This window comes from Drosophila simulans, chromosome X, assembly GCF_016746395.2.
Source record: "Drosophila simulans strain w501 chromosome X, Prin_Dsim_3.1, whole genome shotgun sequence".
NCBI classification, from domain to species: Eukaryota; Metazoa; Arthropoda; class Insecta; order Diptera; family Drosophilidae; genus Drosophila; species Drosophila simulans.
In genome coordinates, this window is record NC_052525.2 from 6,087,020 (window position 1) to 6,114,993 (window position 27,974).

The 27,974-nt window shown below is 42.4% G+C and overlaps 1 protein-coding gene and 1 non-coding gene across 2 annotated transcripts in view; one reads left to right on the forward strand and one right to left on the reverse strand.

The window, feature by feature from the left end:
* LOC6725283 overlaps nucleotides 1-27,974 on the reverse strand; it is a 55,972-nt gene that overhangs the window by 21,115 nt on the left and 6,883 nt on the right. Inside the window, exon 2 of the mRNA XM_016172908.3 lies at nucleotides 21,837-21,882. The gene's annotated coding sequence lies outside the window, so the exon portion shown is untranslated. The remainder of the gene's footprint in view (nucleotides 1-21,836; nucleotides 21,883-27,974) is intronic.
* Trnaf-gaa lies at nucleotides 27,577-27,649 on the forward strand. Its single transcript has one exon. It is a non-coding gene; the product is annotated as a tRNA-Phe (tRNA).

Below are 27,974 nucleotides of genomic sequence, written 5' to 3' on the forward strand. Positions count from 1 at the left end.
AATCAAATGGAGCGACCATAGATCGCATCCTTTTCCCTTTCCATCGCATCCTTTCTACCGCTCCATTTGATACAGACCACTCCCCGCTTTTCCCCCTTTTTTTTCTTCTTTTTGTTAAAGTGCAAACCAGTGTCCGTCTTGTTCAAGTCGGTCCTTTTGCCGTTTGTAAGTTTGTTGCCTTATTGGTGACAGGTCACTGGCAAAAAAAGAAGGGCATCCACTGAATGGGAAATCTTATGATCTCCTTTAGATAATGTTTTAATTATTAATAGTGTTTTTGTGCTCGCTTTGCTGCACAGAATTCCATTTAGTTCGTGTACTTTAGCCTTTCCAAATAAATAGTTGTTCTAAACTAGCTTTTAATAGTTTCTTTAAAATATGAAACCTGTGTGCAATTAATAGCAATAGTTGATTGATATTTTCAGCTAAAAACCAGAGTTACTCTCCCATTTTTCCTCTCGCCAATTAATGGCACAAATTTTTCTGCAAGTGCCGATAAAAGAGTCATTACGATGGAAGTGGGCAGGATTCGGCGGAAGGGGAGGACATCACATCACATCACATCACGCATGCCGCCAAAAACGATTCTCGTGTCTAAGCTGACTAGCCGTTCGTCCTGCTGCCAGGACATGAGTTGTTCACAGGGTGGACCGAAAGAATAAAGTTCGAAAAATCGGTGGAACAAAAAATTGAAAGCCAAAAGGAGAGCAACCATTATGGCAGGGTGAAAAGGATGGCCAAAGGGGTCACATATCCAAATATCCATTTCTCACTCATTGCGTTTTTGGCAACTTGCTGCACAATTAAACGGCAAATCACGCCTAGGATTTCGTAAAAGCATCCAGTTCCTCCTCCAGCACATCCTCTCCTGAATGGAGCAACAACAATGGATGGCCAAAACCGCACAGAAAGCAATTGGGAAATGGCACAAAAACTGGAGCACGGCCAAAGGCGAAACCATGGAGAGATCGCTGGCGGAGGAGTATACAGAATACCGAGACGGATTCGGAGGATACGGCGGCGGGCGATGTGGATGCGAATGCGGATGCGGATGCGGAGGGCAGGAGATTGATGACGAGCTGTGTGCGGGAAAAACCACCGACGTTGGAAACTTGGCCGGAGGGCAAAAAGTAAATTGCAAATGAAATGTACAGAGAGCGATGGCGAAATGTCTGGACAACCGAGCAGGGGGAGGGGTGGTCAAAACTGATCAGCGGGGCGGTTTGGGGCGGTCAACGAGTCATAAAGAACCAGAAAACAAAAGTTAAGCCAAAGACCAAAAAATTCCGTGGAAGCCATAAAGCCCCGGGCTCCAACAAAAAACTACAACAACACAAAATCGGGTTGCGGAAAAAATGAAGTTAGTATATAAAAACAAATGTGATTCTGTGCAAAACAGAATATATCAGGCTAAGTGACACGAAAAGATCATAAATGTCACAGGAACCAGGAGATAACTACATAAGAATGGAATGGAAACAACAAATAATAACTACATCAAGTGGAGATGGCACTTTAAAGGGTAACAACTATCACTAATTATATGATAAATATAATAGATATATATACATAATTACAGCTGTTAAATAAATATTAAAACAAATATTCCATGTACCACAAAAAAAACTTTGATTATGTTAATAAAACATAATTACTTTAATTTTTTCTTCCTGCATTTCACTTATGCATGTTCTCAGCGAACATAAACAATTATTGTAACTTTTTCAACTTCATAAGTATAAATGCGCCTTTTTTGTGCTACCAACTCCAGACAAAAAGTGTACATTGCCGCAATTAGAGTTGTTTATTATTTCGAACAATGGCCTGCGTATACAATACGTTAGCCACAAAAAGTCCAAACACTCGGCGAAAAATGCACATCCTTTGTCCCCGAATCGTAGGCACCCATATTCCCCACATCACTGTGCAAACACATGGAGCCTTTGCAATTCCATCCCGGGAATTCCTAATGCCTAATACCAAATCGAGGGGTATCAAAGGTGGGCACGAAACTATCAAATTGATTATCCCCAAGCTGTCGGCCTGAAGTTGCCTAATTCTATTACCGGCCCCCGCTGACCACATCCACATCCACATCCACATTCACATCCAAATCCGAATCCGAATCCTAGCATCCGCACAAATGGATTCAAACAATAACTCACAAAAATCCTCACAATTTGCTGAACTTGAGCCCCCCAAACGCACAGACACTACGGGTTAAGGGAGTGGAGCTGGAGCTGGGGGTGTCCGACAAATGCTTAGGCTTAACCCACTTGAGGGGCCCTTGGGTTAGATTGTAACCAACTCGAGTTAACCCATTAGTGTCCGTGGGGGTGATGGAGCTGGAAATGAAAATGAAAAAACAATTTCACTGCAAAGTGAAACGTAGAGTCACGTCTAAAGGGGTTCGCCTCTTGTTGTTATTGCTTAGTTGGTGATTTTGTGGAGCAAGCAAATAAATTGGAAAAAAAAGAAAATATGTAGGGGCAGCAGCACGAGTACTGGGAAAATCAGTCAGATAGCTGCCACACAACCCGCTCCCCATTACCCCCCGCCATTCGTCCTCCATCCTTTCGTCATGTTGAGTCTCGCAATGATTGAATGCCCGGTCACACACACACGCACACACACACACATGACTGGCACTGAGAAAAAAAGCTGATGGAAGCAAAAATTATTTCACACATAAAATACATATTCAAGCAACTAAATTTGACATTTCCTTTTACCTATGAACTTTATTAAGTTTAAATCAATAAATATATGCTTTCTACTTTTGATTTCAATTTGTTTGCTGTCAAAACTTGGGCACAGTGTGCGTTAAAAAAAAATACGAGCTCGAAATTCAATTGAAAGCCTCGCAAATGAAGAATTTTCTGTGCACTTTTCTAGGGCACACGTAGCGGCACTCGAGGGTTAAGGGGCTGATGGGCGGTGTTTTGGATCAAGACGTCCGAGCCAACATAAAATTTGTTGTGCAAAACATAAAAACCAAACAGAGAACGACATGAAAATGTGGCAAGAAAGAAATAGACGCCAGACCAGTTCACCAAGTGAAATTCCAGCAAAATACTACAAACAAGCATCAAAAAAAAAAAAAAAATTACATATACTATATATAGGAAAGAGAATGTGGGAAAACTAGAAAATACTACAAACAAAACAAAGCAGGGGGAGGTGGTGGGTGGTGGCTAAAACTAGCAAAAAAAATAAAATAAAATAAAAAAAAAAATTGTAGAAATGCTGAGCACAGAGAATCATGAAAAATGTAAAGAAAGCAAAGAAAGTAAAACAACGTGCAGTGAGAAAAGAAGCTGGGAAAATAAAAACTAAATCAAAAAGGAAAACACAAGCCGAGATACAAGTCCACGTCTTATGCTAAGAATTTTGATGCACTTACAAAAATGTACCAGTACAAGTACGAGTACGATTTCAGGGAGGGGGTGGTGAAAGTGGGCGGCGAAAGTGGGCGGCGAAAGCGGGCGATGGCAAAGGGGCAGATGTGTGCAACTGCCACAAGTGGCACTGACGAAGGCAAACACTGATTGGCACAAGGCCAGCGATACAGCAAGCACCAAAGAACATTTCACTCGAGAATCCCGCACAAATGTTTTCCCTTTTCCCCCTCCACGCCCCAAAAAAAAATACAAAAATAAAAGATAAAAAAAAAGAAACTAACAAGTTTCAAGTATTTCGCCACACAATGATACTGAGACTGAGTCTCAGGATATAATGGCCTTCAATTAGTTGGAGTCAATAGCCAAAAGCTGACCACGAAATGCTAGACGCCACTCAAAGTTGAAGTTTAATCTTTTTAGTTGGCAAAATAAATATACATATAAAAGTGGAATTTTTCTTCGTTTTAAAATGGTCATATGTTTAAAGGAATATCAGTTTTGTGCTAACAATTACCAGTAAGGTCATCAAAATTTGAAAAAACTTCTAAAAATCGAAAACTTTCAGGTGAAAATCCTATGTGATTTGAAATTCAATTAGTTTAACGAGATATGACAATCTAGATTTTGACTCTTACATCAAATCTTATGGCCAAAAAACGGATTATTTTTTAAGAAAAAATTAAGAAAGTTAGTTTTGAAAAAAATCTTTTTTTCAGAGCTTTTTTTAAATAGTTTTAACGATTTTTGCTTAGTTTATAAATTTTTGGTAAGTCTGTGCTTCAACTTGGGGTATGGATCGTAAATTAAGGAATCTGCTACCGCGATAAGAATACCTGATCGAACCCAAATCAATTGGAATGCACTTTCAATAAATTATAGGTAGCTGGCATCGTAGAATACCCAACTCATTTATCGAGTGCGGAGCGTGATGCCGCAGTCAAGCATTTCGGATAAACGAAGTGCGATGGAATCGTGCCCGATTTGATTGCCAATACCCCAGTCACGCCTTCAGTCTTCAGACTTCTTCGACATCTTCGGCACTCACTCACTCCGTGCGGAGTTTAAAAACCGCAATAAATAAATCTTTTGGGGTGCCCAAGTCCCAGGCGCAGACATGGATACCCAACCCAACCCAAGCCGAGAGCAGCGAGAATAAAATACAAATAATATGAAAAGGGATATAAAAACTGGGCCTGGAGCTGTCAGCCCGCTGGACTCGTTGTTGACGGTTTGCGGCCACCAAAAAGCGGACACGGCTGCGGATATTCGGGTATGCGGATAAGCGGATATGCGGATGCGGTTGGGGCCTGCATAATGACCCACAAGCATAGAGCTGAGTTTATATTCCTCCTTTGGCCGCTGCCACATGCCAACAACTTGGTAATCTTTTGCATCATCGAGAGCGAATGAAGTACGTGGTTGGGCAGAAAGCAAAAGCCAACAAAGGCAAAAACAACACGAAAGTGAGAAAAATCGAAGGAAGGAAAGTGGGCAAAAGGGGCAAACAAGTGGGCGGGGTCCTTCGGCGACTGTTGCTTCTTTGGGCCCGCTGGAAATGCATAAACAAGCTGAGCACTGAGCACTGAGAACCGAGTCGTTTTCCTGCCACATCCAGACGCCACTTGAAATTACATGGCCCCAGTGAGGAAACCGAGACCGAGACAGGGACAGCAAATGGCGCGCGAGCGAGATGGGAGATGGGCAAATGGAAAAGGGAATCGGCGGCCCCGAAACCAAAAACCCAAACGGAAGCCGCACCGTGAGACAAACTGCAGTGGAAACCCCGGAGGGAAACCGCAACCGAAATGGTTAGATGCATTACAACTGCAACTAATGAACTTCGGACAATATTCGCTGTAAAATTTAATAGCTGCTATCCAAATGCCATTTAAGTGTGAGCTGCAGAGCAGATAAATGAATTTTAAAATCACTTTATCACTTGCAATACATAATCCCCGGACAAAGTGTCCAAAAATATGCAACCATAAATACTTCATCAAAAATGCCGAAGCACAAGCTTTTCATTTTAGCAGCACACCAAGTCCGCCTGTAATTTCCCAATTGAAGAGCCTGAGATCTGCTAAACACTTGCCTAATTTAATCCAGGACCACTGTGTAATGTATCCTGCAGTTGGAGGAAACGGATGTTGGAAGACGGAGGAGGCCTTAGAGCCAGAAAATGCGAATGGGACTGGCACGGACAGTTTCGGTTGCTACTCGCGTACATCTGGCTGCGAACGATTCGCATATGTAGCCAGCACGTTCTTCATTCAATGCCATGAAACGTGTTAAGGAGCTGGGGGTTTTTATTTTCAATGCAAGTCCTGTCTGTGTGCGACTGTGTGTGTGTGTGTGTGCGGGTGTGTGAGTGCGCGTTTATGTGTGCATGTAAAGGGAGGGGGTAAATTTAATCAGTATGGCATTGCGAGCATTCCGATAGACAACCTGAATTTAGATAACAAATTATGCATTGCCTCCACACGAAGACCATTACAATTGTTGCACATGTGTGAGGCGGAGGACGTGATGCGAGGAGGCATATCCTTTTGGGCTCCCTCCACCCCTTTCATCCTTTTGCTTTTGCTTTTCCTTTCCTTTCACTTTTTGTTTTTTTTTTTTTGTTTTTGGTCTGGCCCGGCAGAGGTCAGCAATTTTCATTTGAGAGCTTCGAGAGCTGAGGCGAATTTAGTAGGTCGCCAGGAAATGACAGTTATTGCCATTTGCCTTTCAGTTCTCCACATAGCTGGGCGGCTCCTTTGATGCCTCGTTTTTACACCACAATTACGAGCGATGAATGAAAATGCAATGGAAAATGCCTTTCAGAATGCACCCGAACACCGGCCATCGAGCATCGACCATCGGGCATTGGGCATCGGGCATTGGGCATCCGGGGAAAACCCCAAAAAGTATGCTGTGGGATTTGGCACAAAGCGGAGCTACATTTTGTTTATTTCTGGCCTGTCAGTCACGTGTTGACGCAGTTTCCTCTCCCTTCCTTTTAGCCGTTTTTTTTTTTTTTTTTTTTCAGAGTGGAGGGGGTTAGGGAATATAATTGCACTTTGGTTCCGTTTCCAGTTCACTTGGTATTCGTTTCGTTTCGATTCGATTCGGTTTGTTGTTTAAGCCGAAATTGAGTTATGCTACAACAGGTTACAGGATATTCGGGGCTTTTGGTGGGAAGGCTTCACTCGACTGGAAGGTAACCCGAAAACTGAGAACCTAATTGGACACATTGATTGTGAGCTGCAAAAAGAAAGCAAAGCAAGGGGGCGAAGAACGGAAGGGAAAGAAAACGAAAGAAAGGAAAGGAGCAGCCTCAAAGGAAAAGCACAACTGCGGAAAAAAACAAGTATTTTGCTGGTTTGGGTATGGGAGAAACAACAACAAGCACAGCTGTAACAAAAAATGTTCGGACCTTAAGTAAACAATAGCCAATTAAAATACCGTCAAATAAAATAAATTAAATGCTGCCTTAGAAAAGAAACTGAGTAACTGTAACCGACATCGCAATAAAAAATTTAACTAACAAAAAATTGCGTTTAAGCCCCATTTATAACACCTTACGTTATTAAATACAAAACCAATCATTGCTGGCCACAAAATAATATAATCTTTTATCAGCGCACCGCAAACCTGTGTTTTTTTTTTTTGCCCCGACAAATGAAATAAAAGTACATTCCGTATGGAATGACTTTGCTGACCAGACGGGACTGTACCGCATTAAATAAAAGTATTCAACAAAGGCAAATCCACTCCAATCACTCACCTACAAAACCCAAACTGTCGAATCCCGAAAAATGTTGCATGGGAAAAGTCAAAAGTGCAAACACTCAACCGCCCAACTCCGCACGCCACCTTACACACTTGTCCCCAACATTTTTGTCATAATCCAAAGCCAAAAAACCAATAGACCGAACGACACACACACTCATACACACACACGCATACAAACACGTGTCCAATTTTCGCATGGATTTCAGTTTTGTTTTTTTTTGTGTGTTAGGCAAATAAATGAAATGAAATGAAACATTTTAACAATAAATGCAAATTTAGCTAAGCCGCCTATTGGCAACTAAAACCGACACGGACGACAAAATAGACAAACAGGAACGCACACACACACACAAACACACACACAAACACACCGTAACAGACGCTTACGCACACATGCTAAACCAAATCGAAAAGTCTATAAAGCAGCAAAGCCACCAAAAAATAGGGAAAGGAACCGAACAAAAATGCGATGAGCGAAAAAAGAGAAGAGGATTCAAGAGGGGACACTACACTGAACGAAAATCGCTGTATTTTTAAAAATAATTGTAACAACCTAATGCCCTAAAAGTAAAATATAATTAAGTATTACTTTATAGTTCAATCTCAAAAGTTTCCAAAGAGTGTAACTTGCTATTTTTGATACTTTTACACACATGGATATTTCTCTCTGTGTAGGCATGCAAATTTTTCGCTTTATTTTCACGCGCATCTGGCACAGTCACACACACACTCACACACACACTCACACACACACACGCACACGAAAGTAGCGAAATCAAAAGCGCTCTTTGTGTGGGTGAGCGTGAAAAGTGAATGGCGAAATGTGTCAGCATGTGGCTACAAAAAAAAAGGGAAATTTTTATTTTTTTTTATGTTACTAGCTTTGGGGCATCTGACCAATTGTATGATTTAATATGACAATGGGCTGGTGGTCTCTTTTGCGGGCGTGCGAAAGTGTGAGTGTTAGTGTGAATGTGAGTGTGTTGGTTTGGGTGCTTGTGCATGTGTGTGCTTTCGTTTTCACATATGGACACATAAAAAAACCACTCAACTAAGCCTTTATTTAATAACAAACTAAGCACAAAGCAACTGCGGGCCGCTCTCAAAAACCGAAAAGCAATCAGCGACTAAGCTAATACACTCAGCAGAGCGGAAATATCGGATTTAACAACGATTGAATAAATCTGAATCGTTCTTCATCTCTCGATTCTTAATCTCATATAAAGCGTATGAAACATATAGATCTAACGAGTTTTCTTTTTTTTTAGTTTTCTAGTTATTTATAAACTTTAAAATCAACCAATTCAAAGATCTCGATTAAATCAATCCAAAAGTATTAGAAAACCCAACAATTTTGAAGTGATATCCAAAAGTACGTTGGCAATCGCTCACGTGGAACATCGATTCCAATTCCTTTTTCGATTCGCTCTTAAGCAAACGACTTGAAATTTGAAAAGTAAACGAAAAGATGATAAAATAATTCAAATACAAACAGAGGGGCAAACACCAGCGTAAAACGCCCACACACACACACACACACACACACGCTCACAGCCAAAGCCGATATACAGATGTGTGGGTTTTGGGTTTTGGTTATAGATGGCTGCATATAAACTGAAAATCGAAAACCATATTTCAATTTGCGGCATTTAGCCCACACACACACACTCACATACACACTCACACACAAACACACACACACACACAAACAGTGAGTGGAACTGGAAAATCGGGAGGCAAAAGGACACGCATGATCAAATTGATACGCTTGCCGTAACGAGCAGCATTCGCTGAGTGTGTTGGGCATACCGTGCGTATACGTATTCTGTGCGCTGCTGTGGGTTAAGGTGGCATGCGGTGGGTTAAGCCTGTATGTACGGGAGGGCTAACTGGGTGGTTGGTGAGATTTCGGGGGGTGCGGCGAGCGACAGCGGCGGCAACTAATCGACCCGGAGCGAATGCCTCGAATCAAATATAAATTGCAACTCTGTCGATGAATGTTTCCATGTCCGCATTTCACTATTTCTGTGTACTTGAGTGCGGCATGCACTGCAAGAAATGTCTATGAGCTATTTTCATTTTAAATATCTATGCAACTGGAATGTACTTTAATATTTTTATTTTCATTAATCCTATTAATCAAGATTTGAATTTTAAATCATTACACCGTAGAGATCACATTTAGGAAACTAATTTTGATCAGTGCCTTTAACTTGCATGCAATGTCAATAATTGTGAAATATTTCGAAATACCACGACATCCGTTCTGGCATGGGCAATCTCCACTGTACTTTGACTGGCGAGGCGGTGACCCCAATTCCCAATTCTCAAGCCCACGTTTTCCGCTCCCCAACTGCCGCCTTCCACCATTTTCCACCCATACACGTACGTCCATCTTTCTCTAATTCCGCTTGATGCCCAAACATGATTTTACACCTCGACCGCTTCCAATTGCGGTATTTGCGTGCCTGCAGCTTCTTAGGTAGAAGTTGCGAGGAAACTCATTGGCCCAAAGGAATGGAAAGGAGTGGAGAAAGGCGGGGCAGCAGCACAGGGTTCTTCTCTGGCTGTGGATCCAAAAATGTGGCCGTGTGGCGCCCCAGCAGCTTCATACATCATTCAACAATGAGCGGTACCGTAAAGGTCGTCTTTGTATCTGTGTGTGTGTGTGTGCTTTGCATGTGTGCATGTGTGTGTGCGCGCACCGGATGTCATTTGTATAAGTTCGTATGGCTGGGATTTCCAACTGGCCTCCTCTCGGCAAACTCTGCGTACTATATGTGTGAAATGGCGGCAAAGTGGAAAAGTGAAATAAGCGCAGCTTTATATGCACATACATATATGTACACATATATATATACACACATTTCCCTTTGCTCCTCAATGCTTTTCGCACTTTCTCACTTTGCCGCTTCGATTCGGAAATTTTAAGGCGATGAAGTCGACTTTTCGCCCGGGAAAGTGCGCCATAAGTTATAAATTCTTCAGTTCGGAGCGAGCAAGTGCAATTAATGCGTATCGGGTAAATTATTCCCTTGATATATTATCAGCTGTGAGAAAAGGGGAATTAAGGCAAAAGATAGGTTTCAAATTAACTATATTAAGTCACAGTCCGGCAAAAATAACTCACACTTTTCAATTGGTAATTTAATGCGATAGGAGCAGATAAATATTTGATTTATGTCCAAATTTTGTTGACCTTGTATGGTTTATTAATAATAAAGTGTAATTGTTTAAGTTGCAAATCAAATTGTTCACATTCATGTATTAATAATGGCTCGCAATTCATAGCCTCGATTCAATAATTTAAAAATTCACGATTTTCTTTTAAAGCAATTTTATTTGCGGAGGATCATTGTAATCCAATATTTAACTTTCGGTTGTTTAAATACTGAGAATCGCTGGCCGCAGAGATTGTAGGTTTATATATATATATATATATAGATATATAATATATTTTTCATGAGCTTTACAATTCACTCTGTTCTCACTTATCGCTTCGCTGCACAACCCGCTTTCCACCTTCCGTCCAAAAAGGTTCCCCTCGCACTTTTCACGCCCACTGCGGTGGCGGATTTTCCACCCCGCATTCCCCTCTATTGACCACAATTATGAGGTGCTTTTAATCATATTACAGTCACCGACTCCCCCGCCGCATCTCCTTTGTGGTCCTGTGACCGCCGAGGCGTGTCTCAGTTGGCTTATTTTTCATTTCTCCATTGCCCCGCCGACCATTTCCCTCATTCCCTCGCTCTTGGTTGCTCTTCAAGCTCCCGAATTTAGCTCCCCTACTTTCATTTTTTCCTGTGCATTATTTTCAGCTACCCTTGACCTTCGGTCGCCCAACTGCCACGCCTCTACCGCCTCTCTGGAATCACTGGGCCCAGCTAGGTGGTGACCTTTTTGAATGAGTCTCCACGGAATAAGCGCGTCCGCATCGCTGACTATCTGAGCAGCGGCAGAGCTCCAACTGGAGCTCCAATTGGAGGTCAGTGGTGGCAATTGGATAATGTTGCTATATTGGATTAGCTAAAAAATCCAATCCAATCTTCAAGTAGCTGAACATCTACCTGAAGTAGCTAATCACATATTTAGAGAGTACACTCTATACTTTTATACCATAACATTAACAATCCTTCAAAATCGATTTCGTATCCAGGAAGTGCAATTAAAAGTCCAAAAATATATAGATATTAAAGAGCTTACCACCGGAAAACCCCAATTTGGCTAGAAAATAGAAAAGTTGCCAGCACTGTAGGCGATGGGGTAAGGGGGCGCGGTGGGGCAGGGCGGTTGGGTTGGGTTCGGTTGGCGGACTGCTTATCGCTTTTCTATTAGACACGTGCCACGACCACGCCCACAGTCGCCCCCCATCGCAAGCGCCCCCTTTTGTGGCCCACAGCATTGTTTCAAAAATGTTCGTTGGAAAAGTTTTTTCGGGCGCAATTTGAGCCACAGAACAGCGACAAATTTCGCATTTCCCATTTTACCATTTTCCATTTTCCATTTCCCAACTTGCCTTGCGTTTCCCTTAATATTATTATTATTGTTGTTATTCGGTTGTCCTCAACTTAAGTGATTCATTTGCGCTTAAGACACAAATGATTTCGTTCAAATTCAGCGCTCAGCGAACTAAGTAAATAAGTCAGCCAAGTCCTGTCCCACGGAGCCAAGGAACTGACTTACTTTCGTTTCTCGTTTTTCGAAAACCGCAAAATGTAAATGCAAAGTGCGCATAATTTTCCGAGACATGGGAGTGGGGCTTTTCAGGGCAAAGGGATGTGGGGGAGGGGGTTGTTTCAGGACAGGTCTCTTCTGTGCCTAATTGACTGCCGTTTTCAAGTGGAGTTCGGCGGGAGACGACGGGTTATTATGCCAGACTTTTGAAAACAAGTTTTCATCGCTTTACCACCGCCGCTCGAATTTTTATGCACAACACACGCCATGGAAAATGCTTTGAGCCAGCCGCAGTCGAGCAGCAAGGGAAAAGCTGGAAAAGCTGGAAAAGCGGCAAAGCGGCGGACGGACAGAGACAGTGACAGGCAACTGACACCCGGCGCAATATAATTTACAACGACGCTGGCCGTTGACCAGCGGAAAAGCGCAAGTTTTCCACCACCAGAAACTTCACGCGATTACACCGGGAAAATGGCAAGAAAACAGAAATTATAATTATGAGAAGAGTTATTAAGGGCATTTTTAAAATACCAAACCGTATTGTTTAAACTCTTTAAAAAATATCTTTGTTTTCATTTCATGGCATGCCATTGCCAAAGGAAAATGTGAATCACAAAGAAGGATTTTCTAATGAGCAACTCCAAACTGGCCAAATAGCAAAGTTTTCCTTTTCGCATGTGTGTCCGAGTGTGTGGTTTTGTTTGTAGTAGCTCTACAGCTGGCTGCTGTTCGGAAAAGCGGGAAAATTAAGCTCATTATTGCATTTTGTTGGAAACAATCAGAAGTAAAGAAAACTCAGCTCAAAACCCTAAGCCAAAGAGAAGGCACAAAGGGAAAAGTGCTGGCTATAATTGAGTTAAAAGCGAACTGTGGGTGGCGGGTGGCGGGTGGCGGGAAAAGTTGTATTCGAATTATTGAAGCGATAAATACATTAATTAAAGTCAAGTTGCTCATAAATAAATAAAATCTGCTGAAAAGTAAACGAAACAGCCAGACAAGAAGAAGCAGAGTCCGAAAATTATAGGGGGGTGTAAAGGGGAAAATCGGGGGAGGAAAACAGGTGGGAAGATGGTGAAAAGTCAAAGCCAAAACCATTAATGAAAGCGTCGAAAGAAGTTGAGAAACGGCGACATTTAAGAGCAGGCAGGGGTTTTCTTTTTATTTTCCCGCTGCTCTTTTCCTTTTTTTATTATTATTTTTTTTTTCTGTGCGCGTGTTGAATGAAGTTGAAGTGCGGTCACAGTTGCGGTTAGTGAAAATGGCCAAGTCGGAGGTAATTGCTCAGCTGAATTGATGAAGAGAAGCTTAATGAAGAAACGAGAAAAGTCAGCGAAAAAGGTTCGAGGGTCGGAAATGCGCCAAATGTAACGGAGACTGGGTAAATTGATTTAAAAGTACTGTTAAATAAAGTTCAAGCCGAAGGCTGTCCGCTGGCGAAAGTGAGTTGATGTGCCCAAATATATTGGCCATCATTTATCATCAAATATTTAAATAGTCTTATTAAAAGCCCCTTCATTATGGCTTAAAACTAAAGGGAATGTTAATGTAAAAGGGAAAAACCTGATACTCTCCTTATTTGCAGCACTGCAGGTTATTCTGTCTCATTAACCAGCTAAGGGCTTTGGCCCATAACAAGACCACCCCCAACTCCCTCTCCTGGTCCCGCCCTGCAGTTTTCCAGCTAAGAACTCCCCATTCCACCACCCCACGGGCAAAGCTGCCTTCTAATGAGTCGCTATGGCATTTTCCCAGGCATTAAAATGAAATGGAAAATTGAACGCAGCCGGGAAAAGCGATTTCCAAGCAAGTATATAGCGGGCATAAATAAAACTATATAAGTATGTGAGCGTGCGGGAAATATGGAGCAAACTGCGTGACAGGTGGAGAGCCCCGCAAGTTGCAACTTGACATCAACTCGCCGCTTAACATCAATTAAAGATCCACAAAACCTAATCTAAGCACTTAACCCACAACCCGAGGCGATAGTGGGCGACACCTCAAGTTCCACAGCCTCGAATGGCATGGTTGGGTTGGATGGGTTGGATGGTATGCCACCACCGGCACAGACAGCACTTTTCTTACTCCGCTTGAAAAGGATGCCCGAAAATCCGGCCGAGCGTGAAAACTTCATCGTAGGATGAACGCCGCCAGGTGAAGGCGAAAGTTTGCCAGCGACGACGTGCAGCTCATGAAAAGGAGTACACCGCGGGTCGGCAGGGGCATCACCACCACCGCCATCCGAAATCCTTGCTGGCAAGTTTCGTGCAGGATAATTATGAAAGCGCCTATCGCGATGTCTTCTAATGGCGGCGACGACAGCCAAACAAAAGCGCTGAAAGACAGCTGTCTTCCGCCCCCCGAAAAAAAAACCCCGGGATCCACCAAGTTATCATCCATCCGACCTCGCGTCTTGGTACACCGCAAAATAAGGTATATAAATAGAAAGTTATTCACTTACAATCAGTTAATAAACCCCACAAAAAATGACAAAGCTAAACTATATTAAATGAAGAAGGCTCCAATATATATATCTTTATACATATTTAAAATTTGTGTGATTTGTTTATAAACATGTTTCTTTATAGTTAGCCTCCACATGTTGCATAAATTCTAATTTATCTGATTAATAGATGCATTCAGCCCGTTGTAGCTAGCAATTTCCCGCTGTGCAGGTGGCCACTTCAGGGCACCCAGTCCGCTCTCCATTAAGTTGGAGCTCCGGCCGTATAACAGCCACGTAAATGTAATTAAACCATACATCAACGTGAAATATGTCGACTCTGCGACTGCGACTGCGATTTCGTCTAGGAGTCGAGGTGCCGTTAAGTTGCCGTATGTGCGATGGCGATGGGGCGATGGCATACGGGATGGATATGTGGCAGGACCCTCGGGGATGGATTGGCATCGTCGCCTTCTCGCCAGCTTTATTCCCATCTCGCCATCTTACCATCTCGCACACCGACGACAGCCCATTAGAGCCCGGAAAAGTACAAACAGCGAACTCCGTAACCCGGGACTCTCGAATCCGAACGCAAAAAGGGGGCACTAATTCAATCCCTTCTGGGGCAGACAAACAACGTCGGTGTAAAATAAAGAACAAACTTTGCTATAATTAATCTCGAGCTTATTAAATCATTCCTCAAATGAGAAAATCAGTCTGGAAATTCGCGGCAAGTCTGCCCAACTTCTTTGCTACTTACACAATTTAAGCCTTCGAACGCAAATAAAAGAAAAACTTGGCCTACCATATTAAAGAACTAACAAAATTGCCGGTATAATTAATCAGAGTCCTATTAAATATTTTAGCTGGCAAAAACAAAAATGATAAATTGATCGTTTTTTTTTTTTCGTTTTTCCACGGAAGCACTTAAAAATCAAGCAAATTTGCAAACACCTAGAAAATGCTAGAATCCAATACAATTATTCAAAATATCTGACAAGGATGCGAAAATGCGATTTAATGCCCGTTGTCAAACGAGGAAGGCGAAAATCTCATTTGAATACCGCAATCGCTGGCAGTGCGTGGGATTAGTCCTTTTTAGCGAACCCCGAACAACTGAATAGCCAAACAAGCCAACAACAAACGCCAGTTCCAAGGAACCCGCAACGAGGGTATCCATAGTTCCGCATCATGGACACAATGGGGAAGCCAAGAGCTTAGTGCTGTCGTGTTCGCTGGCAAGAAAAGGTAATATAAATACACGTAAATATAAAGCAGAATTGTAATTATGTGCTTAACGTGAGCGATGCGATGCGATGCGATGCCGATGCCGATGTAATACCTCCGCTGCCAGCAGCCCTTTTTCTCCACCCGGTGAGTGGAAAACCCCAACGCTCGGAAACCACCAAGCCAAATGGCAGCCCCATGCTATCCCAAACCCGAGAGAACTCCTTGACATAACTCACCAGGTGCTGAATATCCGGAATATCCTACCCTATGCATAAAAGTGGTGGGAAGTTGGCGAGCATTTGAATGGCATCAAGACAAGTTGGCTCTAATTTAATTCCAGCGCTGACTTTTGGCCGTCATCGTGATGATGATGATGGCGATGATGTTCATGGTGATGATGACTGCGTCGAGGATGAGTTCGTAGCCACGTTGATGACGTTGAGGTTGTACTTAATGCTGTCGGAATATATTCCACACTTAAAGCCAACGAATTCGAACTTTATGGCTTAAAGCCTCAGATCGCAAGTGTGCGTTCTCACTTCTTATAGATTTTGGAATCTGCTGCTTGTTTATTATTCTACATTCGAGCAAATAACTTAAAAATAAGTTATTCTTGACACATAATCAAAACTGGCGCTATAAGCTGCTTAGGGTGCGACGAACCTAATTAATGGCAATACAATTATAATTATACTAATCAATTCCACAACTTAGTGCACCCGAGCGCAAAGTTGTACAATTTTGTGAGAGCCCTGAGGGACTTTTAGTCCTTTTTCTTTCTTTTTTTTTTTGTCAAGTGGAAAGGGTGGAAAAGCCGGCACTGACTGATTTTCCCCTGTTGACACTCTTCGATGGCTTTTTCCCAGCCACGGCGAATGCGAAAGGAGCACTTCACCAATCACCTGTGGTTGAGTCTTAACCCCTGTCATCGGCATATTTATTGGCGAAAGGGGGTTGGTGGGGGGGCTCTTCGCAAAAAAAAACGCTAAAATAATGAGCTACTTAAAAGAAATATGTATGTATGCAGCTGGTTGGCTGACTGGCTGGCTGGCAACCAAAGTGCAGCAAGGATGCATCAAGTTGGGGGGCCCAAGGAACTTGCCTAATGCGAATTTGCCTACCACCCAGGCAACTAGAGTACACCCCACTTCCCACCGTTTTTCCTGCCCGAAAGGACTATAAATTTCCGGAAAAATGTTGGAGGTAGGTGTTTTTGAGGGGGGATTGGGGCATGGGGCATGGCTAGGCAGCCAGCTAGCTGGTCGGAAAGAGGACTCGATTGACGGGATTTCTGGCCCGGGGAGTCTAATGATGGCTGCTCTCGTCGGCAGGAAGGGGCGTGGAGTGGAGTGCAGACCTCACCAACTAAGACAAACTAAAGGAAGACATGAAAATTTTCGATATCCGTGCCTAACGACTACGTGTGTGTGTGTGTGTGTGTGTGTGTGAGAGAGAGTGTGTGCGGCAATGAGATTTTAAGAGCTTCCTTCTTCCTTTCTAAGCAAAAATTTGTTATCGCCATTGGCAGGCTGAACCAGTGAAAAATACTATATTACAAGGTACATATACATCTCTATATATAGTATATATAGCTCTAACGAGCCATCCGCTGCCGATCCCATGGGGTTTACGTGGATTGGCGAGGAGGGAAGAAGGCAGGCGGTGGTTGGCTGGCGGTAAAAGAACCTGGGGACTTGGCCCGATTTGCTGCTTGTCTTGCATTTAATGTCACACGCTTCATTATTTCTAATTGGCAAATTTTCAATCAGCAAACGAACAGCCTTGGACCTACGAAATGGGTGGCGGATGGAGGTAGATTTTTGGGCGGTGGGCTGGCCTATTCCCAGCGCGTAAATTTGGCTGTGCTGTGACTTAACAACTTCAGAATTCAATTATGCGACACAGAGCGAAATCAACATTATTGATAAGCCGCAAGGACAACGGAAAATGGGGGCGCAGAAGATGGGCGGGGATAGATAACCAGTGGGTGGCCATGGGCGGTGTGCTCCATCCAGCCAGCATGGTGGCAATAGATTGAGATAGGGAAAGCAAAGCGAAGTGAGAGCGCAGAGGAGACGCAGTGCCAACTAACCGACAAAAGTTTGCCTCCTGGAAAACCAGGACAGGACCTCGGAACGAGGAGGACGAACAGGACGAAGAGGACGAACCAGGCCAACAAAAGAAAACGTAATGCGCAAATTATCGTAATTATAAATTAAGTCGACGTTGGTTTGCTTTCGCAAAAATAGGAAGGAGTGCTGTTAGGGGGGAGTGTTGGAGAACAGGCAAAGGCACAGTGGAAATGTTGGAAAATGTAATGAAAAATACTTTTTGCACAAACCACCCAAACTACACCCATCATCTGACCACCCACCCGCCGCCGTCTGACTGGCATTCGAAAATAGATTTCCCACTATATATATGCGTATATAACGACCAGTAATTCTCTGGGCTTCGGGGGAAGTTTGGAACGACCGGAGGTCTTACAAAGTTGCGTCTTCTTCGCTGTGTAAAGTGGAAAACTTTTTCCAGCGCTATCCCCACTAACCAGTTCCCCTTTAATGCAACAACAGATATATATACATACATATATATATATATATATATATATAAAGCAGTTGGGCCAAGAGGAACAAACAACTAAAGCTTTACCCAAAGCTTGTGAAAATTTCACTTATTGTTGTTGCCTCCGGCTGTAAATGAAGCCATTTTCTGCGGGGGGAGGGAGGGGGTTTAGTGGGTGGTAGGTTCTAGTGATGAAATGTGGGCATGGAGGCTGAGCTACCGTTATGATGGCTCAGCTAACTCAGCATTATTGGGTCGAGCGCTTCTAATTGTTGGCCAACTACAACCGACAAATGCCCAAAACCAGCCCCAACCTTTCCACGCAAATTCCTTGGCCATAAACCAAAAGCGTTAATTGAGCGCCGCAGCCAAAAGTCTCAGACAAAACAGTAGCATTAAATAGATACAAGAAACTTCAAAACAATTGAAACGCCTCAAGTGTTATAGTCCTTAAGGGAGCGGGGTGGGGGGGTTGTGGCAAGGCACTTAGAAAAATTTACAACTTTTGCGAGGCCACTCCTCGTTGTGGTTGCCCCTCACAAATGTGGCGACTATTAAAATTGTTGCTGTCCAAAACTAGAATTAATTCTGAGCATGGAATATCCTTCGAAATAACGAACGAATTCGAGATGTCATTTGAGCAAGATTGTTTGCCTATCAATTGCAATAAATGGTATTTAAAATGTATATATATTGCTGATATACGATATTAAGCGAAACTACCCTTTGATTTTCGATTTGCAAAGATTTATGACGGCAATCTCGAGCAAACAATTTTTTGTTTAAAAAATAGCCACTCACTTATAGCAATTTTCACCGGGTTATCTTCGCAGGCCGATCGCTTCGAATGGTAAATGCGGCACTCAGCTGCTGAAGGATGCCGATACAGATACAGATACACATACCGATACAGATACAGATACAGATACACTTTCCCCAAGACGACATATCCCACCCTGGGGCATCATCAGTGCACAACAACCCACACACACACCCAACCGCCCCGCGGCTGACTGATGGATGTCCTGGCCGGAGGCATTTCCCTCTGTGCATAAGTAGCTGGGAAATTAACGCCGAAAAAGGACGAGAAATATTGGAGGGGCAGGGCGGAGCAGCTGTAGTGCGTGCAAAATGGCACAAATACCAAGGGGACAAAAAAAAAAAGAAAAACAGGATGCTAAGACAGCGATTGATGCGTGACATGGAATGGGGAAGGGGGAGGAGGGGGCGGCTGAATTCCATTGAATGGTTATAAATTGAAAATGACTAAATGAAATGAGTAAATATTGACAGATTGACTGAAGTTGGCAGGCAAGGGCACTCCGCAATCATACCGCCCGCGATTTGGCCATGCAGTTTGACAAGGCTAATTTGTTGATTTGCTTCAATTTTGGCCACCACTCCACTATATCCACCCTGGTCTGCCCATTTCATCCGATCGCATCGTATCGGATCTAATCTCGTTATTTTTGTCATTAGCATTCGAGTTTTGTTCTGGTCGATTCCATTCCATTCCAGTCCAGTCCACTCATCAGTCCATGTCTGTTTCGGTCAGCTGGAGGAGCATTGAGCAAAGTTTTTTGTGCTGCTAATGAGCTTAGACTTTTGGAGTGGGAGTGCCCGAAAATGAACGGAAGTAATTATAATGGCTGCTGACATGATTTTTGGCATTCTAATTGAATCGAGAGAGGGAGAGAGAGAGGTGGAGATAGAGATAGAGAGCGTCCCATCTCAACTTTCGGGCACTTGCCAAGTGGCGATGGCAAGAAAAATGGTCTTCACTTCACAAAAATCCAATTTGGTCGAGAATGTCGAAAAGTAGCCAACGCATTTGTAATTATAATATTTCTAGAGTTATTTTCAGATACGCAGATTTGTACACAATGCAGCTAAAAATATCGCAACAAAGGAATAAAGAATGGCTATCTTTGGGAATTCTGTGTGAGCTGAGCACATTCAATAAATTTGGGTTGGTTTTATTTGGTTTGCTTTGTTATGCGTTGTAACCAAGATAACACATTTGTTGCGGTGAATTTCTATCTGGCCAATAAATGCACTCCATTGATGGTAATCAATGGCATAATCCGAAAAAATATTCTATTATAAGCTTACGTCTATTTGTATTTATTTTCTCGGAAACGGAGCTCTATTGAATTACGTGCATATAAAGTCCACAAATCAAGAACTGAAAATCGGGTTTATAAAAATACATCAAAGGCAATCGAATAAATTATATTACAATTTCCATTGCTAACAGTGCGAATAAGCAATTTGGTAACTATGAAAAAAAGTGTTGCCTTCTTTTTGCGCTCCATTTTTATTTGTCGAAATATGCAGCAAATAAGAGGAAATATGTATTTCATGTATACGTTATATTATGCTGAAACAAAAAGTGTTGCCTATTTTTCGGGGCTAATATTGATAACCAGCAGCTAAGTAAGCCAAAGGGAGAATTTCATTTTAATTAACAATCAAAAAGGGAGATACAAAATATTTAGTTGTTGGAAATTCGTTAAAAGCCACAAATAAAACATTGAATATTTCGAATGCCGCAAGCTTTAAACTTCCTGCAAATTGGCTTTAAAAGTCTTCAAATTAACCAATTCGGCTTATTCAATGATACCGAGTCCCCAAAAATACACCCATAAATAGACTCCCATATCGTTTTGCTGTAATAACAGACAGCATCAACATTTGCTCCCCCAATGCAATGCAATGAATACGTATACATTTACTAAGAAAATATAGGTTCAGCAAACCCAGTCACTGGGGTTTTAGCTAAGACATATGCCTCACGTCTGATCCCCCAGTTTATCCAGCAGTCAGCATCCCCAACTAGACCTCCTCTATGGCATTGGCCGTATAATAAATCGAAGTCACGACAAATATAAATAATAAAATGTATTTTATTTTATTCCCATTGCCATGCCCCGCGTTTGCATTTCAACGTGCTTTTAGTACATAAATCTCGGGCTTAGTTGGCGGTCGGAAGCAAAAGCCCAAGCCCAATCCCCATCCCAAACTCACACCCAAGCCCGAAAGTCCAGAGCAAAGGCAGTCGTCGAGTCAGGGGCAAATAAAATACGTAGAAAATAAAATAAAAAATAAATAAAAGTAAATAAATAAAATAAAATAAAATGATATAAAGGGGCGCCTGAAACAACAGACACGAGTCGTGCGCATCAAAACCTATCCTATACCATTCGAGACCATTCCATTCCCTTTCATTTCGCTGTATGAATATTGTTTGTGCATATATGTATAATAAAAAATAAAAAACAAGAATGGCCAAAGAAAAAACAAAGAGCAAAGGAAGAAGTAACAATAACAAATCCAATATTAGATGGCTATAACAACAATGCGTTCAAGTATGAAGCAGGGGCGCCGAAAAGGGGGCCAAAAAGGGGAGTTCCAGAGTTATTTTCAAAGGGAGATGGCTCACTGGTACTGGCAGCTGGTGCCAAGCGAACCAAAGCAAAGTCTGATGTACACGTTTATGGCTATTTGCGATTTTGCCGAGCAGCAGCTCAATAAAAGCGACGACTCGACTAGGAAGGGCCAAACCGAAAACAATGACAGACGATATACCCTACACTGAGCAAATGCGATTAAAAACGCACACTATGCTGGTAAAAATATAATTTATCTAAATAAGCTATTTTCCATAATCATTTCAGTTTTTATATATATCCAAAGCGGTTGCCAGCATTTATGCAAATAAATTAAGCTTTTCTAAATACGATGCTTACCTGAATTCAACTGTAATGAGTCCTCCGAAAACTGTGATGATATAATCTGAAAATAAGAGAAAATATTAATATATTATATATTATCGCTGGTTTAAAATTTACACTAGCACTAGTTGCCGGTCACTAGTTGCCCCCGTTTCGCGCAGTGTGCTACAATCGAAAGCAAGACGAGAACAAGCTGCGAGGGAGTGTTAACCATGGACAATGGCTCCCCTCCGTCGCGTGGAGGAGCTTATTCCGAGGTGATTTTAAAGGCATTAAGCGAAAGTGGCGGACAAAAGTCGTGTGGAATGGGGCGATTGTTCGGGCTGAAGTGGATAATCGTGAAATGATGCCACAATTACCTTTTCTCCACCTCCACCCCAAAAAACTGAGAACCGTGCCATAATCAAGAGCAATAAAACATAATAGGAACCTTTTCCCCGACCACTAATTTATTCAAAAGGGTCTTCGGAAAACTACTACTGCTCTTTCTTAACGAGCAGGGTTGCCACGCACACCAAGTGTTGCCAAGTGTACCCGAAAATGTTCTGCACTAACACCCAAAATCTAATTTATATCACGTTAATGAGCTTTTATGTCAAATTTTTGCGGGTTTGGCGGGGTTTGGGCAAAAGTTCTCCAAAAGGTCGATCCAATAAGTGGGGTATCCAAAGGCAGAGGCAAATAAATAATAATAATAAAAAAAAGACAAAAACAAAAGGGCCTAGAAATGCGAGAAATGTTCGAAAAACTGTCCATTGTAAAAAGTTCGCCCATGGCTTATCAAACCAAATTTGTGGCAATAAAACGAAATGGTAGGGGAATGGCGAACACGGAACGACAGGATTTCGTGAGGAGATATTTCTGCCGAAAGGAGAAGAAGGCGAATGCCCCATGACTAAGCCAATAACCAAAAGGTTATTTAATATTTGGCAGTGGCGTGGCCTTAAAAAAATACGAGAAAAAACACCCTTTCTTGGCTCCACGGCTCCACTGGTCCACATTTTTCACCGATTTTCCACCGCCCAGATTCTCCGCCAAATTCGAGCCAAGTTCGCACTTTTTCTTCCGCTCATTTTTCCGCTTTTGCCGCCAGAAAAAAAATAAAGAAAAACATACACACACACACAAAACATCAAAGCCGGTGAAAGGCGCCGCCAAGGACGAGGGCGTGGCCAGACTTTCGCCCATTTTGCCCAACTTTTCCCTCTCTTATTTGTAGTTTATTTTGTTTCTCTTCTTTCGAGTTGAGTTGAGTTGGGTACTCCAGCAATCGACGGCCTGCGGCCAAATATTAAACAAATCTAAGCGAAACGTAACGAAACGCATTGCAAAGTTGTCAACTCGCTCCGATAACACGCCCCTCCATCCCCAACCCCCTCCCCCCATAAAAGAAAAAAAGAGAGGGAAAGAAATCCCCATCTCATCCGTAGTCCTATATCACCATCACCAACCCCTGGAAATCCCACGGATTTTGTGTTTCGCTGCCTTTTGTTTGGCGGCAATGGGGAAAAACGAGAAAAAGGCAAAACATTCGCAAATTTAAATGCAAATTACCAGACAAAACTGATGAGCAGAGCCGGCGCAGCGGGGAGAGGGGGAGTGCAAAAGTGTGTACAAAAGTATTGACAGTATAGAAAATAATGGCCTAAATAAAGCCCAAAACAGGTGCCTCTCACAATAAGCGGCTTGAAATGGAGAGGGATGCGAAAAAGACTGGCTGAAAACGGGAGCATATGTCACGAAAAACTAAATCAGAAATTATTACGACACTTTAGTGGAAAATGTGACTCAAATGGCAGTTAATATACTGAATATTGCAGATTTTACAGTCATTTTTGAGAAATTATTTAAGAAATATATGAATTTTATTTGATTATTTAGACTTAAGTGTTTATATATATTATATAAAAGAAAAGAGATCTAAGCTACTTTTACTATGCTTTATTATTTTACTTATTTTTCATATTTCAAATGACGTTTCTTGCCTTAAAATGTCAAAGGTCATCGCATCTACATTATCATTTTGAACGACTGAAGTTCAACTGGCAGTTGATATGCCTTACTTTTTATTGCCAGAGACAAATCTCGGCTCATTTGGAGCATTTCAGTGTGTTTAGAATAGCGATACATGATTACTCCCAGCTCGGTAGTTCTGCCACGCCCACCATCGCCCATATAAACCCACCACACACACACACACACACACATGCGAAGGGAGTAGGCACATCAACAGGGGAAAAGACTTGCTGGCTCGGCACGCACATACGCAATATTTTGATGCGATTTTGTGGTTCGCCAAATGATTTCGCTGATGTTCATTCCACAGACCCCATTCGGATGGCGGGAGAGGAGGAGGGGTTTGTGGGCACCATACCCACCCTTTAGCCCCTCAGAGGGCGTGGTGCTTTGGGAAAAGGAGGGGGGGCGGAGCAGAGCGACTGGCAAAGGGAGGAGCAGACTGGCGCTGGGATTTGCTGCCATGTGACAACATGACAAAGTTCTCCGGCCACCAAGAGATTTGTACCGTTGTACCCCCTCACATTTGCCACCAGGTTTTCGCTCAGTGTTTACCCGCCATTAACCTCTACCATCGCTACCTGGCTACCCCCCCACCCACCTGCCCCCCCTCTGGGCCCATTCATGTTGGTCAGATCCCCATCGAGGTTTTTCCTGGCATTCGTTTGTTGCTCCGCCGTGAAAATCTGCGGTTCGCATCCCACTGAAAAGGGTCCTAGAGTCCTAGGGTGAATGCAAATTCAGCACACCTCCATTTGGTGACACAAATGTCGGGCTTTCATCTTCATGAATCCAAAACTGTTGGCCATTCCACTGGCATTAGTCATTGAACGAATATTTCAGTTAAAGGTAGCACGAAAAAAGCATTAAAAAACAGGCAAATTGTCCAACTGAATATGATTGAAAAGCATAAAAGGCATCTATAAAACAGAGTTATGAAAAAGAATCTCCGCAAATGTAGTCTTTAAATAGTCACAAGCTTAATTCCATTTTATATTTTCGGAATGGGAACGATGAAAAGTATTAATAAATAATTGTTTATTTTTCATTGCTTAAATAAATAGCGATACTCCTCGCTATTCGACCTTCGCAGTTTTGTAAAATAAAATAAAAAAGCGAGTGGGCGGTGGCCTAATCATTGAAAGCAACGACTTCCAAATGAGCTATTCCAGTATTATGAACGGCCGGGGCCATCAAGTGTAACTCCTTTATTTGTTTAGTACTCATAAATACGGGTTTCATTCGTTTCCATTCGAGGGTTCTGCATGCCAGCCACTCGCTGAATAAACAGAACATTCATTTGGTCCGCAGTCAAAGACAATTTCTGGGTGCCATAGTGGCCCATAACTCAGGCAACTGAATCAGCACTTGACTCTGCGACTCCGGACTTTGCGACTCCCGGACTTTAGGACTCTGACTTTGTCCTGTCCCTACTCAAAATTCACAAAAATTTATGCACTCCTCCGCTCTTATTATATACATATCTATATAGCCACATTCATATATTCGCTATGTATGTATGTGTATCTGAACATTATTACATTTGAGCCCGACTGCTCTGCGCTTTGACCATATCGTTGGAGGTCTGTGGGGGAAGGGGGGTAGAAGAGTAGGTCCCAAATTCCCAACTAACCAAGCGACAAACTTCATGACAGAACCTTTTTGCCCCTCAGCCCTTTTTCACACAGCTATTTACTTATGTGGGCGGTGTTGGCGTGGTAAATTTGCTAAAAATCGTGCGAGACACTGCGTTGAAATAAAAACGAAACGAAACGAAACGAAATTTATTATTTATTTATTTCGTTATCACTTTGTATGCGACACAAAACCGAAAACCGCACAGTGGCCCGCACTCGCCTCCATGCGGAATGGCCCAGACTTTGGCCACAATGGGACTGGGCCACAAAAGTGACAGGGAGCAAAGCTAAGGCAAACCAATTGCTAGCCACCGAGGAAATAAAAGTAATAGTTCGCTATATATGGTGGTCGGGGGCGTTTAGGTGCTCCAAAGGGGGCGGCGGAGCGGGAGGGACTTCAGCTTCTTCAGCTTGGCCATACTGGGCACGCATTTGCGATTAGAAAAAGGATACACGTAATTTTTGTCCTACGTCCTTTTTTACGAGTTCTCGATCCGCTCGTAATAAAAGTGCGAACGTCGGTGGCAAGGTGACAAGTTAGCGGTTATTATTATGCCAAACGCCCACCGCCCCTCTGCCAACCCAAAAAAAAAAAAAAAGGAAAAGAAAAAAGAAAAGGAAAACGGAGAAAACTTTTCAACGACGACAAGCGCATTTACAATGGATTTGTTTTTGAATTGGAATTGGTTTTGCTTTCGGGTATTTTCGGTATTCCATATTGGATATTCCGTTTTGGATTACTCTCCACATTTCGGCGTCGAATGCACTTAGAGAATTGTTTGGGACCATTCCCATGATTGGTGTGACCAAAGCTTGCACATTGTGTGACCCTCACAGTACAAAACTGTTGTTAATTAGTTTATTTTTGTAAGCTTTGCTTAAAGCGAAACTTAATTCGATTCGAAATTCCAAATCAACATCACTCTACTTTTTCTAAGCGTAATCTCATGCGTTATTCGCTTTGCCATAGGGTCGCATTGATGGCGATTTTAATGGCTTTGTCTGTGGCACTTCCACGGGGTTCCTTTTGGCCGGGGTCACCGGATTTCGGTGTGCGGGTCGGGTCAAATGCTACGTCGAGAGCAATGCTATAAGAAGTCTCGCTAGGCAGACAATGGCGCATACAAAAAAAAATGCGAATACTGTGGATAAATCAATGTTTGGTTATTACCGATAACGATTATTTGGGTCACAACCAGGGCAATTACTTGACAAAAAGTATACTAAGCGATTGATGCGGTTGGTTGGCTTCCCAAAGAAAGACTATTGATGAACTAAAAGGGGCAGGCATTAAAGAAGTCATTTATTGTGTTTAGTCTCTAGGATGGTATTTTCGTATTACATTGACACTCCAATTTAATGGTACTCTCTGTGAACTGATGTTGAACGTATCCAATTAAAATTGTTATGCACTATTTTGCGTTAGCTACAAAACAAGCAAACTATGCTAGATAAATTGCTAAAGGATGCTCCCTTTATCTTTCGATAAATATGCATACTGCAAAGTTGGTAATCAAGTGCAAATACTTTGACAATCACATTGTTAGTCACGCACCCGCCCCGCTAAGAGTTTTTCCATTTACCAGCTAACGCCCCTGACCCCACCGCCACTTTTCCACCCCCCGCTGTTCGCCGCGATCCCCACTGCGAACTTGAAGCTTTAGCGTTGTGTCCAAAACTATTTGAGCGTCAAAAGTTTGCCTCAAATTACCGTCGCGCTACATAATTCAGGCAAACTTTGCCCGCCTCTCAACTGAAGCTAGAATGCAGATGCAGATGCTAAAGCCAAAAGCTGAACCTTCAGCCGCCAGATGAGCACTCAGAGAAATTAAAACATATCCTTTTGTTGAGGTGTAATGTCGTTATTACATCCTTAATTGCTTGTTTATACTTCAGCGGAGTAAACTAGTAAAAGTTTATTCCTTGAAATTATATTAAATATTTGTAGCTTGTCGAGCTTTAGCTTAAATTGTTTTATACACGCAAATTGGTTCTTATCGCTAAGGAAATACTAGTATTATTTATTGACCTCTCAAGATAACTGAGTAGGTTCAATCCAAGTAATAATATATTGACATAAACTAAACAAAACTTACACAATTGCCGAAATAGCTCAGTTGGGAGAGCGTTAGACTGAAGATCTAAAGGTCCCCGGTTCAATCCCGGGTTTCGGCAATCCATTTTATAATTATTTTATTTTGGCAATTATATTTTCCATACCGAAATCTATTTCTCTTTATGGAAATAACTGCCTTTCCAGGAAATATTATATCAATAACATCGTTAAATGTTATTTCATTCCCAATTTCTTTTAATTATATTTGTAAATTGCGGGCTTTTGCATTCTTTTTTTCCAGTGGCAGCACATATTTTTTGCATACATTTTGCGGAGTCGCATTCGCTGGCTGATTAGCGCGACAGCCGGCAGTTGAGTTGGTTCAGTTTGCTCAGTTCGCTCAGTTTGTCAGCCGGTTTGGCGGCAGGGCGGCAACTTTGAGCT